We start from the raw sequence: 14570 nt of genomic DNA on the forward strand, positions 1-14570 counted from the left end.
GTAGGACCAGCCATACATAGTGCAGTGTATGTAATACATCAGACATATAAAGGACCAGTGATCACAGTAACCTGTTATATGAGGCAGTAGGACCAGCCATACATAGTGCAGTGAATGTAATACATTCAGACATATACAGGACCAGTGATCACAGTAACCTGTTATATGCGGCAGTAGGACCAGCCATACATAGTGCAGTGTATATAAGACATCAGACATATACAGGACCAGTGATCACAGTAACCCGTTATATGCGGCAGTAGGACCAGCCATACATAGTGCAGTGTATGTAATACATCAGCCATATACAGGGAGAGTGATCACAGTAACCTGTTATATGCGGCAGTAGGACCAGTCATACATAGTGCAGTGTATGTAATACATCAGACATATACAGGACCAGTGATCACAGTAACCTGTTATATGCGGCAGTAGGACCAGCCATACATAGTGCAGTGTATGTAATACATCAGACATATACAGGACCAGTGATCACTGTAACCTGTTATATGCGGAAGTAGGACCAGCCATACATAGTGCAGTGTATGTAATACATCAGACATATACATGGCCAGTGATCACAGTAACCTGTTATATGCGGCAGTAGCACCAGCCCTACATAGTGCAGTGTATGTAATACATCAGACATATACAGGACCAGTGATCACAGTAACCTGTTATATGCGGCAGTAGGGCCAGCCATACATAGTGCAGTGTATGTAATACATCAGACATATACAGGGCCAGTGATCACAGTAACACGTTATATGCGGCAGTAGGGCCAGCCATACATAGTGCAGTGTATGTAATACATCAGACATATACAGGACCAGTGATCACAGTAACCTGTTATATGCGGAAGTAGGGCCAGCCATTCATAGTGCAGTGTATGTAATACATCAGACATATACAGGGCCAGTGATCACAGTAACACGTTATATGCGGCAGTAGGGCCAGCCATACATAGTGCAGTGTATGTAATACATCAGACATATACAGGACCAGTGATCACAGTAACCTGTTATATGCGGCAGTAGGGCCAGCCATACATAGTGCAGTGTATGTAATACATCAGACATATACAGGGCCAGTGATCACAGTAACACATTATATGTGGTAGTAGGACCAGCCATACATAGTGCAGTGTATGTAATACATCAGACATATACAGGACCAGTGATCACAGTAACCTGTTATATGAGGCAGTAGGACCAGCCATACATAGTGCAGTGTATGTAATACATCAGACATATACAGGGCCAGTGATCACAGTAACCTGTTATATGCAGCAGTAGGGCCAGCCATACATAGGGCAGTGTATGTAATACATCAGACATATACAGGGCCAGTGATCACAGTAACACGTTATATGCGGTAGTAGGGCCAGCCATACATAGTGCAGTGTATGTAATACATCAGACATATACAGGACCAGTGATCACAGTAACCTGTTATATGCGGCAGTAGGGCCAGCCATACATAGTGCAGTGTATGTAATACATCAGACATATACAGGACCAGTGATCACAGTAACCTGTTATATGCGGCAGTAGGACCAGCCATACATAGTGCAGTGTATGTAATACATCAGACATATACAGGACCAGTGATCACAGTAACCTGTTATATGCGGCAGTAGGGCCAGCCATACATAGTGCAGTGTATGTAATACATCAGACATATACAGGACCAGTGATCACAGTAACCTGTTATATGAGGCAGTAGGACCAGCCATATATAGTGCAGTGTATGTAATACATTAGCCATATACAGGTCCAGTGATCACAGTAACCTGTTATATGCGGCAGTAGGACCAGCCATACATAGTGCAGTGTATGTAATACATCAGACATATACAGGGCCAGTGATCACAGTAACCTGTTATATGTGGCAGTAGGACCAGCTATACATAGTGCAGTGTATGTAATACATCAGCCATATACAGGACCAGTGATCACAGTAACCTGTTATATGTGGCAGTAGGACCAGCCATACATAGTGCAGTGTATGTAATACATCAGACATATACAGGACCAGTGATCACAGTAATCCGTTATATGAGGCAGTAGGGCCAGGCATACATAGTGCAGTGTATGTAATACATCAGCCATATACAGGGCCAGTGATCACAGTAACACGTTATATGCGGCAGTAGGGCCAGCCAGACATAGCGCAGTGTATGTAATACATCAGACATATACAGGGCCACTGATCACAGTAACCTGTTATATGCGGCAGTAGAACCAGCCATACATAGTGTAGTGTATGTAATACATCAGACATATACAGGGCCAGTGATCACAGTAACCCGTTATATACGGCAGTAGAACCAGCCATACATAGTGCAGTGTATGTAATACATCAGACATATACAGGACCAGTGATCACAGTAACACGTTATATGCGGCAGTAGGACCAGCCATACATAGTGTAGTGTATGTAATATATCAGACATATACAGGGCCAGTGATCACAGTAACCCGTTATATACGGCAGTAGGACCAGCCATACATAGTGCAGTGTATGTAATACATCAGACATATACAGGACCAGTGATCACAGTAACCTGTTATATGAGGCAGCAGGGCCAGCCATATATAGTGCAGTTTTTGTAATATATCAGACATATACAGGACCAGTGATCACAGTAACCTGTTATATGAGGCAGTAGGACCAGCCATACATAGTGCAGTGTACGTAATACATCAGACATATACAGGGCCAGTGATCACAGTAACCCGTTTTATGAGGCAGCAGGGCCAGCCATACATAGTGCAGTTTATGTAATACATCAGACATATACAGGGCCAGTGATCACAGTAACCTGTTATATGAGGCAGTAGGACCAGCCAGACATAGCGCAGTGTATGTAATACATCACACATATACAGGACCAGTGATCACAGTAACCTGTTATATGCGGCAGTAGAACCAGCCACACATAGTGTAGTGTATGTAATACATCAGACATATACAGGGCCAGTGATCACAGTAACCCGTTATATACGGCAGTAGGACCAGCCATACATAGTGCAGTGTATGTAATACATCAGACATATACAGGGCAAGTGATCACAGTAACCCGTTATATACGGCAGTAGAACCAGCCATACATAGTGCAGTGTATGTAATACATCAGACATATACAGGGCCAGTGATCACAGTAACCCGTTATATACGGCAGTAGGACCAGCCATACATAGTGCAGTGTATGTAATATATCAGACATATACAGGACCAGTGATCACAGTAACCTGTTATATGAGGCAGAAGGGCCAGCCATACATAGTGCAGTTTATGTAATACATCAGACATATACAGGGCCAGTGATCACAGTAACCCGTTTTATGAGGCAGCAGGGCCAGCCATACATAGTGCAGTTTATGTAATACATCAGACATATACAGGACCAGTGATCACAGTAACCTGTTATATGCGGCAGTAGAACCAGCCATACATAGTGTAGTGTATGTAATACATCAGACATATACAGGGCTAGTGATCACAGTAACCCGTTATATACGGCAGTAGGACCAGCCATACATAGTGCAGTGTATGTAATATATCAGACATATACAGGACCAGTGATCACAGTAACCTGTTATATGAGCCAGTAGGACCAGCCATACATAGTGCAGTGTATGTAATACATCAGACATATACAGGGCCAGTGATCACAGTAACAGGTTATATGCGGCAGTAGGACCAGCCATACATAGTGCAGTGTATGTAATACATCAGACATATACAGGGCCAGTGATCACAGTAACACGTTATATGCGGCAGTAGGGCCAGCCAGACATAGCGCAGTGTATGTAATACATCAGACATATACAGGGCCAGTGATCACATTAACCTGTTATATGCGGCAGTAGAACCAGCCATACATAATGTAGTGTATGTAATACATCAGACATATACAGGACCATTGATCACAGTAATATGTTATATGCGGCAGTAGAACCAGCCATACATAGTGCTGTGTATGTAATACATCAGACATATACAGGACCAGTGATCACAGTAACCTGTTATATGCGGCAGTAGAACCAGCCATACATAGTGTAGTGTATGTAATACATCAGACATATACAGGACCAGTGATCACAGTAACCCGTTATATACGGCAGTAGGACCAGCCATACATAGTGCAGTGTATGTAATATATCAGACATATACAGGGCCAGTGATCACAGTAATATGTTATATGCGGCAGTAGAACCAGCCATACATAGTGTAGTGTATGTAATACATCAGACATATACAGGACCAGTGATCACAGTAACCTGTTATATGTGGCATTAGGACCAGCCATACATAGTGCAGTGTATGTAATACATCAGATATATACAGGGCCAGTGATCACAGTAACATGTTATATGCGGCATTAGGACCAGCCATACATAGTGCAGTGTATGTAATACATCAGACATATACAGGGCCAGTGATCACAGTAACCTGTTATATGCGGTATCAGAACCAGCCATACATAGTGCAGTGTATGTAATATATCAGACATATACAGGACCAGTGATCACAGTAACCTGTTATATGAGGCAGTAAGACCAGCCATATATAGTGCAGTGTATATAATACATCAGACATATACAGGACCAGTGATCACAGTAACCTGTTATATGAGGCAGTAAGACCAGCCATATATAGTGCAGTGTATATAATACATCAGACATATACAGGACCAGTGGTCACAGTAACATGTTATATGCGGCAGTAGGACCAGCCATACATAGTGCAGTGTATGTAATACATCAGACATATACAGGACCAGTGATCATAGTAACATGTTATATGCGGCAGTAGGACCAGCCATACATAGTGCAGTGTGTGTAATACATCAGACATATACAGGACCAGTGATCACAGTAACCTGTTATATGCGGCAGTAGAACCAGCCATACATAGTGCAGTGTATGTAATACATCAGACATATACAGGACCAGTGATCACAGTAACCCGTTATATACGGCAGTAGGACCAGCCATACATAGTGCAGTGTATGTAATATATCAGACATATACAGGGCCAGTGATCACAGTAATATGTTATATGCGGCAGTAGAACCAGCCATACATAGTGTAGTGTATGTAATACATCAGACATATACAGGACCAGTGATCACAGTAACCTGTTATATGTGGCAATAGGACCAGCCATACATAGTGCAGTGTATGTAATACATCAGACATATACAGGGCCAGTGATCACAGTAACATGTTATATGCGGCATTAGGACCAGCCATACATAGTGCAGTGTATGTAATACATCAGACATATACAGGGCCAGTGATCACAGTAACCTGTTATATGCGGTATCAGAACCAGCCATACATAGTGCAGTGTATGTAATATATCAGACATATACAGGACCAGTGATCACAGTAACCTGTTATATGAGGCAGTAAGACCAGCCATATATAGTGCAGTGTATATAATACATCAGACATATACAGGACCAGTGATCACAGTAACCTGTTATATGAGGCAGTAAGACCAGCCATATATAGTGCAGTGTATATAATACATCAGACATATACAGGACCAGTGGTCACAGTAACATGTTATATGCGGCAGTAGGACCAGCCATACATAGTGCAGTGTATGTAATACATCAGACATATACAGGACCAGTGATCATAGTAACATGTTATATGCGGCAGTAGGACCAGCCATACATAGTGCAGTGTGTGTAATACATCAGACATATACAGGACCAGTGATCACAGTAACCTGTTATATGAGGCAGTAGGACCAAGCATACATAGTGCAGTGTATGTAATACATCAGACATATACAGGGCCAGTGATCACAGTAACCTGTTATATGAGGCAGTAGGATCAGCCATACATAGTGCAGTGTATGAAATACATCAGACATATACAGGGCCAGTGATCATAGTAACCTGTTATATGCGGCAGTAGGATCAGCCATACATAGTGCAGTGTATGTAATACATCAGACATATAAAGGACCAGTGATCACAGTAACCTGTTATATGAGGCAGTAAGACCAGCCATACATAGTGCAGTGTATGTAATACATCAGACATATACAGGACCAGTAATCACAGTAACCTGTTATATGTGTCAGTAGGACCAGCCATACATAGTGCAGTGTATATAATACATAAGACATATACAGGACCAGTGATCACAGTAACCTGTTATATGAGGCAGTAAGACCAGCCATATATAGTGCAGTGTATGTAATACATCAGACATATACAGGACCAGTGATCACAGTAACCTGTTATATGTGTCAGTAGGACCAGCCATACATAGTGCAGTGTTATAATACATCAGACATATACAGGACCAGTTATCACAGTAACCTGTTATATGAGGCAGTAAGACCAGCCATATATAGTGCAGTGTATATAATACATCAGACATATACAGGACCAGTGATCACAGTAACCTGTTATATGAGGCAGTAAGACCAGCCATATATATTGCAGTGTATGTAATACATCAGACATATAAAGGACCAGTGATCACAGTAACCTGTTATATGAGGCAGTAAGACCAGCCATACATAGTGCAGTGTATGTAATACATCAGACATATACAGGACCAGTAATCACAGTAACCTGTTATATGTGTCAGTAGGACCAGCCATACATAGTGCAGTGTATATAATACATAAGACATATACAGGACCAGTGATCACAGTAACCTGTTATATGAGGCAGTAAGACCAGCCATATATAGTGCAGTGTATGTAATACATCAGACATATACAGGACCAGTGATCACAGTAACCTGTTATATGTGTCAGTAGGACCAGCCATACATAGTGCAGTGTTATAATACATCAGACATATACAGGACCAGTTATCACAGTAACCTGTTATATGAGGCAGTAAGACCAGCCATATATAGTGCAGTGTATATAATACATCAGACATATACAGGACCAGTGATCACAGTAACCTGTTATATGAGGCAGTAAGACCAGCCATATATATTGCAGTTTATGTAATACATCAGACATATACAGGACCAGTGATCACAGTAACCTGTTATATGCGGCAGTAGGATCAGTCATACATAGTGCAGTGTATGTAATACATCAGACATATACAGGACCAGTGATCACAGTAACCTGTTATATGCGGTAGCAGAACCAGCCATACATAGTGCAGTGTATGTAATATATCAGACATATACAGGAGCAGTGATCACAGTAACCCGTTATATGCGGCAGTAGGACCAGCCATATATAGTGCAGTGTATATAATACATCAGACATATACAGAACCAGTGGTCACAGTAACCTGTTATATGCGGCAGTAGGATCAGCCATACGTAGTGCAGTGTATGTAATACATCAGACATATACAGGACCAGTGATCACAGTAACCTGTTATATGCGGCAGTAGGACCAGCCAAACATAGTGCAGTGTATGTAATACATCAGACATATACAGGGCAAGTGATCACAGTAACCTGTTATATGAGGCAGTAAGACCAGCCATATATAGTGCAGTGTATATAATACATCAGACATATACAGGACCAGTGATCACAGTAACCTGTTATATGCGGCAGTAGGACCAGCCATACCTAGTGCAGTGTATGTAATACATCAGACATATACAGGACCAATGATCACAGTAACCTGTTATATGCGGCAGTAGGACCAGCCATACATAGTGTAGTGTATGTAATACATCAGACATATACAGGGCCAGTGATCACAGTAACCTGTTATATGAGGCAGTAAGACCAGCCATACATAGTGCAGTGTATGTAATACTTCAAACATATACAGGACCAGTGATCACAATAACCTGTTATATACGGCAGTAGGACCAGCCATACATAGTGCAGTGTATGTAATACATCAGACATATAAAGGACCAGTGATCACAGTAACCTGTTATATGTGGCAGTAGGACCAGCCATACATAGTGCAGCCATACATAGTGCAGTTTATATAATACATCAGACATATACAGGACCAGTGATCACAGTAACATGTTATATGTGGCTGTAGGACCAGCCATACATAGTGCAGTGTATGTAATACATCAGACATATACAGGACCAGTGATCACAGTAACCTGTTATATGCGGCAGTAGGACCAGCCATATATAGTGCAGTGTATGTAATACATCAGACATATACAGGACCAGTGATCACAGTAATATGTTATATGCGGCAGTAGAACCAGCCATACATAGTGCAGTGTATGTAATACATCAGACATATACAGGACCAGTGATCACAGTAACCCGTTATATGCGGCAGTAGGACCAGCCATACATAGTGCAGTGTATGTAATACATCAGACATATACAGGGCCAGTGATCACAGTAACACGTTATATGCGGCAGTAGGGCCAGCCAGACATAGCGCAGTGTATGTAATACATCAGACATATACAGGGCCAGTGATCACAGTAACCTGTTATATGAGGCAGTAGGACCAGCCATACATAGTGCAGTGTATGTAATACATCAGCCATATACAGGGCCAGTGATCACAGTAACACGTTATATGCGGCAGTAGGGCCAGCCAGACATAGCGCAGTGTATGTAATACATCAGACATATACAGGGCAAGTGATCACAGTAACGTGTTATATGCGGCAGTAGAACCAGCCGTACATAGTGTAGTGTATGTAATACATCAGACATATACAGGACCAGTGATCACAGTAACCTGTTATATGAGGCAGTAGGACCAGCCATACATAGTGCAGTGTATGTAATACATCAGACATATACAGGACCAGTGATCACAGTAACACATTATATGCGGCAGTAGGACCAGCCATACATAGTGCAGTGTATGTAATACATCAGACATATAAAGGACCAGTGATCACAGTAACCTGTTATATGAGGCAGTAGGACCAGCCATACATAGTGCAGTGAATGTAATACATTCAGACATATACAGGACCAGTGATCACAGTAACCTGTTATATGCGGCAGTAGGACCAGCCATACATAGTGCAGTGTATATAAGACATCAGACATATACAGGACCAGTGATCACAGTAACACGTTATATGCGGCAGTAGGACCAGCCATACATAGTGCAGTGTATGTAATACATCAGACATATAAAGGACCAGTGATCACAGTAACCTGTTATATGAGGCAGTAGGACCAGCCATACATAGTGCAGTGAATGTAATACATTCAGACATATACAGGACCAGTGATCACAGTAACCTGTTATATGCGGCAGTAGGACCAGCCATACATAGTGCAGTGTATGTAATACATCAGACATATACAGGGCCAGTGATCACAGTAACCTGTTATATGCGGCAGTAGGATCAGCCATACATAGTGCAGTGTATATAAGATATCAGACATATACAGGACCAGTGATCACAGTAACCCGTTATATGCGGCAGTAGGACCAGCCATACATAGTGCAGTGTATGTAATACATCAGCCATATACAGGGAGAGTGATCACAGTAACCTGTTATATGCGGCAGTAGGACCAGTCATACATAGTGCAGTGTATGTAATACATCAGACATATACAGGACCAGTGATCACAGTAACCTGTTATATGCGGCAGTAGGACCAGCCATACATAGTGCAGTGTATGTAATACATCAGACATATACAGGACCAGTGATCACTGTAACCTGTTATATGCGGAAGTAGGACCAGCCATATATAGTGCAGTGTATGTAATACATCAGACATATACAGGACCAGTGATCACTGTAACCTGTTATATGCGGCAGTAGGACCAGCCATACATAGTGCAGTGTATGTAATACATCAGACATATACATGGCCAGTGATCACAGTAACCTGTTATATGCGGCAGTAGCACCAGCCCTACATAGTGCAGTGTATGTAATACATCAGACATATATAGGGCCAGTGATCACAGTATCCTGTTATATGAGGCAGTAGGACCAGCCATACATAGTGCAGTGTATGTAATACATCAGACATATACAGGGCCAGTGATCACAGTAACACGTTATATGCGGCAGTAGGGCCAGCCATACATAGTGCAGTGTATGTAATACATCAGACATATACAGGACCAGTGATCACAGTAACCTGTTATATGCGGCAGTAGGGCCAGCCATACATAGTGCAGTGTATGTAATACATCAGACATATACAGGGCCAGTGATCACAGTAACACATTATATGTGGTAGTAGGACCAGCCATACATAGTGCAGTGTATGTAATACATCAGACATATACACGGCCAGTGATCTCAGTAACCTGTTATATGAGGCAGTAGGACCAGCCATACATAGTGCAGTGTATGTAATACATCAGACATATACACGGCCAGTGATCTCAGTAACCTGTTATATGAGGCAGTAGAACCAGCCATACATAGTGCAGTGTATGTAATACATCAGACATATACAGGACCAGTGATCACAGTAACCTGTTATATGAGGCAGTAGGACCAGCCATACATAGTGCAGTGTATGTAATACATCAGACATATACAGGGCCAGTGATCACAGTAACCTGTTATATGCAGCAGTAGGGCCAGCCATACATAGTGCAGTGTATGTAATACATCAGACATATACAGGGCCAGTGATCACAGTAACACGTTATATGCGGTAGTAGGGCCAGCCATACATAGTGCAGTGTATGTAATACATCAGACATATACAGGACCAGTGATCACAGTAACCTGTTATATGCGGCAGTAGGGCCAGCCATACATAGTGCAGTGTATGTAATACATCAGACATATACAGGACCAGTGATCACAGTAACCTGTTATATGAGGCAGTAGGACTAGCCATACATAGTGCAGTGTATGTAATACATCAGACATATACAGGACCAGTGATCACAGTAACCTGTTATATGCAGCAGTAGGACCAGCCATACATAGTGCAGTGTATGTAATACATCAGCCATATACAGGACCAGTGATCACAGTAACCTGTTATATGTGGCAGTAGGACCAGCCATACATAGTGCAGTGTATGTAATACATCAGACATATACAGGACCAGTGATCACAGTAATCCGTTATATGAGGCAGTAGGGCCAGCCATACATAGTGCAGTGTATGTAATACATCAGCCATATACAGGGCCAGTGATCACAGTAACACGTTATATGCGGCAGTAGGACCAGCCATACATAGTGCAGTGTATGTAATACATCAGCCATATACAGGGCCAGTGATCACAGTAACCCGTTATATACGGCAGTAGGACCAGCCAGACTTAGCGCAGTGTATGTAATACATAAGACATATACAGGGCCAGTGATCACAGTAACCTGTTATATGAGGCAGTAGGGCCAGCCAGACATAGCGCAGTGTATGTAACACATCAGACATATACAGGGCCAGTGATCACAGTAACCTGTTATATGCGGCAGTAGGACCAGCCATACATAGTGCAGTGTATGTAATACATCAGACATATACAGGGCCAGTGATCACAGTAACCCGTTATATACGGCAGTAGGACCAGCCATACATAGTGCAGTGTATGTAATACATCAGACATATACAGGACCAGTGATCACAGTAACCTGTTATATGAGGCAGTAGGACCAGCCATACATAGTGCAGTGTATGTAATACATCAGACATATACAGGGCCAGTGATCACAGTAACCTGTTATATGCGGCAGTAGGACCAGCCATACATAGTGCAGTGTACGTAATTTATCAGACATATACAGGGCCAGTGATCACAGTAACCCGTTTTATGAGGCAGTAGGACCAACCAGACATAGCGCAGTGTATGTAATACATCACACATATACAGGACCAGTGATCACAGTAACCTGTTATATGCGGCAGTAGAACCAGCCATACATAGTGTAGTGTATGTAATACATCAGACATATACAGGGCCAGTGATCACAGTAACCCGTTATATACGGCAGTAGGACCAGCCATACATAGTGCAGTGTATGTAATACATTAGACATATACAGGGCCAGTGATCACAGTAACCCGTTATATACGGCAGTAGAACCAGCCATACATAGTGCAGTGTATGTAATACATCAGACATATACAGGGCCAGTGATCACAGTAACCCGTTATATACGGCAGTAGGACCAGCCATACATAGTGCAGTGTATGTAATATATCAGACATATACAGGACCAGTGATCACAGTAACCTGTTATATGAGGCAGAAGGGCCAGCCATACATAGTGCAGTTTATGTAATACATCAGACATATACAGGGCCAGTGATCACAGTAACCTGTTATATGAGGCAGTAGGACCAGCCAGACATAGCGCAGTGTATGTAATACATCACACATATACAGGACCAGTGATCACAGTAACCTGTTATATGCGGCAGTAGAACCAGCCATACATAGTGTAGTGTATGTAATAAATCAGACATATACAGGGCCAGTGATCACAGTAACCCGTTATATACGGCAGTAGGACCAGCCATACATAGTGCAGTGTATGTAATATGTCAGACATATACAGGACCAGTGATCACAGTAACAGGTTATATGCGGCAGTAGGACCAGCCATACATAGTGCAGTGTATGTAATACATCAGACATATACAGGGCCAGTGATCACAGTAACACGTTATATGCGGCAGTAGAACCAGCCATACATAATGTAGTGTATGTAATACATCAGACAAATACAGGACCAGTGATCACAGTAATATGTTATATGCGGCAGTAGGACCAGCCATACATAGTGCAGTGTATGTAATACATCAGACATATACAGGACCAGTGATCACAGTAACCTGTTATATGCGGCAGTAGAACCAGCCATACATAGTGTAGTGTATGTAATACATCAGACATATACAGGACCAGTGATCACAGTAACCCGTTATATACGGCAGTAGGACCAGCCATACATAGTGCAGTGTATGTAATATATCAGACATATACAGGGCCAGTGATCACAGTAACATGTTATATGCGGCATTAGGACCAGCCATACATAGTGCAGTGTATGTAATACATCAGACATATACAGGACCAGTGATCACAGTAACCTGTTATATGCGGTATCAGAACCAGCCATACATAGTGCAGTGTATGTAATATATCAGACATATACAGGGCCAGTGATCACAGTAACATGTTATATGCGGCATTAGGACCAGCCATACATAGTGCAGTGTATGTAATATATCAGACATATACAGGGCCAGTGATCACAGTAACATGTTATATGCGGCATTAGGACCAGCCATACATAGTGCAGTGTATGTAATATATCAGACATATACAGGGCCAGTGATCACAGTAACCTGTTATATGAGGCAGTAGGATCAGCCATACATAGTGCAGTGTATGAAATACATCAGACATATACAGGACCAGTGATCACAGTAACCTGTTATATGCGGCAGTAGGACCAGCCATACATAGTGCAGTGTATGTAATACATCAGACATATACAGGACCAGTGATCACAGTAACCTGTTATATGAGGCAGTAAGACCAGCCATACATAGTGCAGTGTATGTAATACATCAGACATATACAGGACCAGTAATCACAGTAACCTGTTATATGTGTCAGTAGGACCAGCCATACATAGTGCAGTGTTATAATACATCAAACATATACAAGAGCAGTGATCACAGTAACCTGTTATATGCGGCAGTAAGACCAGCCATATATAGTGCAGTGTATATAATACATCAGACATATACAGGACCAGTGATCACAGTAACCTGTTATATGAGGCAGTAAGACCAGCCAAACATAGTGCAGTGTATGTAATACATCAGACATATACAGGACCAGTGATCACAGTAACCTGTTATATGTGTCAGTAGGACCAGCCATACATAGTGCAGTGTTATAATACATCAGACATATACAGGACCAGTAATCACAGTAACCTGTTATATGAGGCAGTAAGACCAGCCATATATAGTGCAGTGTATATAATACATCAGACATATACAGGACCAGTGATCACAGTAACCTGTTATATGAGGCAGTAAGACCAGCCATATATATTGCAGTTTATGTAATACATCAGACATATACAGGACCAGTGATCACAGTATCCTGTTATATGCGGCAGTAGGATCAGTCATACATAGTGCAGTGTATGTAATACATCAGACATATACAGGACCAGTGATCACAGTAACCTGTTATATGCGGTAGCAGAACCAGCCATACATAGTGCAGTGTATGTAATATATCAGACATATACAGGAGCAGTGATCACAGTAACCCGTTATATGCGGCAGTAGGACCAGCCATATATAGTGCAGTGTATATAATACATCAGACATATACAGGACCAGTGATCACAGTAACCTGTTATATGAGGCAGTAAGACCAGCCATATATAGTGCAGTGTATATAATACATCAGACATATACAGGACCAGTGGTCACAGTAACCTGTTATATGCGGCAGTAGGATCAGCCATACATAGTGCAGTGTATGTAATACATCAGACATATACAGGACCAGTGATCACAGTAACCTGTTAAATGCGGCAGTAGGACCAGCCATACATAGCGCAGTGTATGTAATACATCAGACATATACAGGACCAGTGATCACAGTAACCTGTTATATGCGGCAGTAGGACCAGCCAAACATAGTG

The 14570-nt window shown here is 42.0% G+C and overlaps 1 protein-coding gene across 1 annotated transcript in view; it reads right to left on the reverse strand.

The window, feature by feature from the left end:
- ALK (ALK receptor tyrosine kinase) overlaps positions 1-14570 on the reverse strand; it is a 1123220-nt gene that overhangs the window by 189233 nt on the left and 919417 nt on the right. The gene's annotated exons all lie outside the window — the stretch shown is intronic.

This window comes from Taudactylus pleione, unplaced genomic scaffold, assembly GCF_031769625.1.
Source record: "Taudactylus pleione unplaced genomic scaffold, aTauple2 ptg000079l, whole genome shotgun sequence".
Taxonomy (NCBI): Eukaryota; Metazoa; Chordata; class Amphibia; order Anura; family Myobatrachidae; genus Taudactylus; species Taudactylus pleione.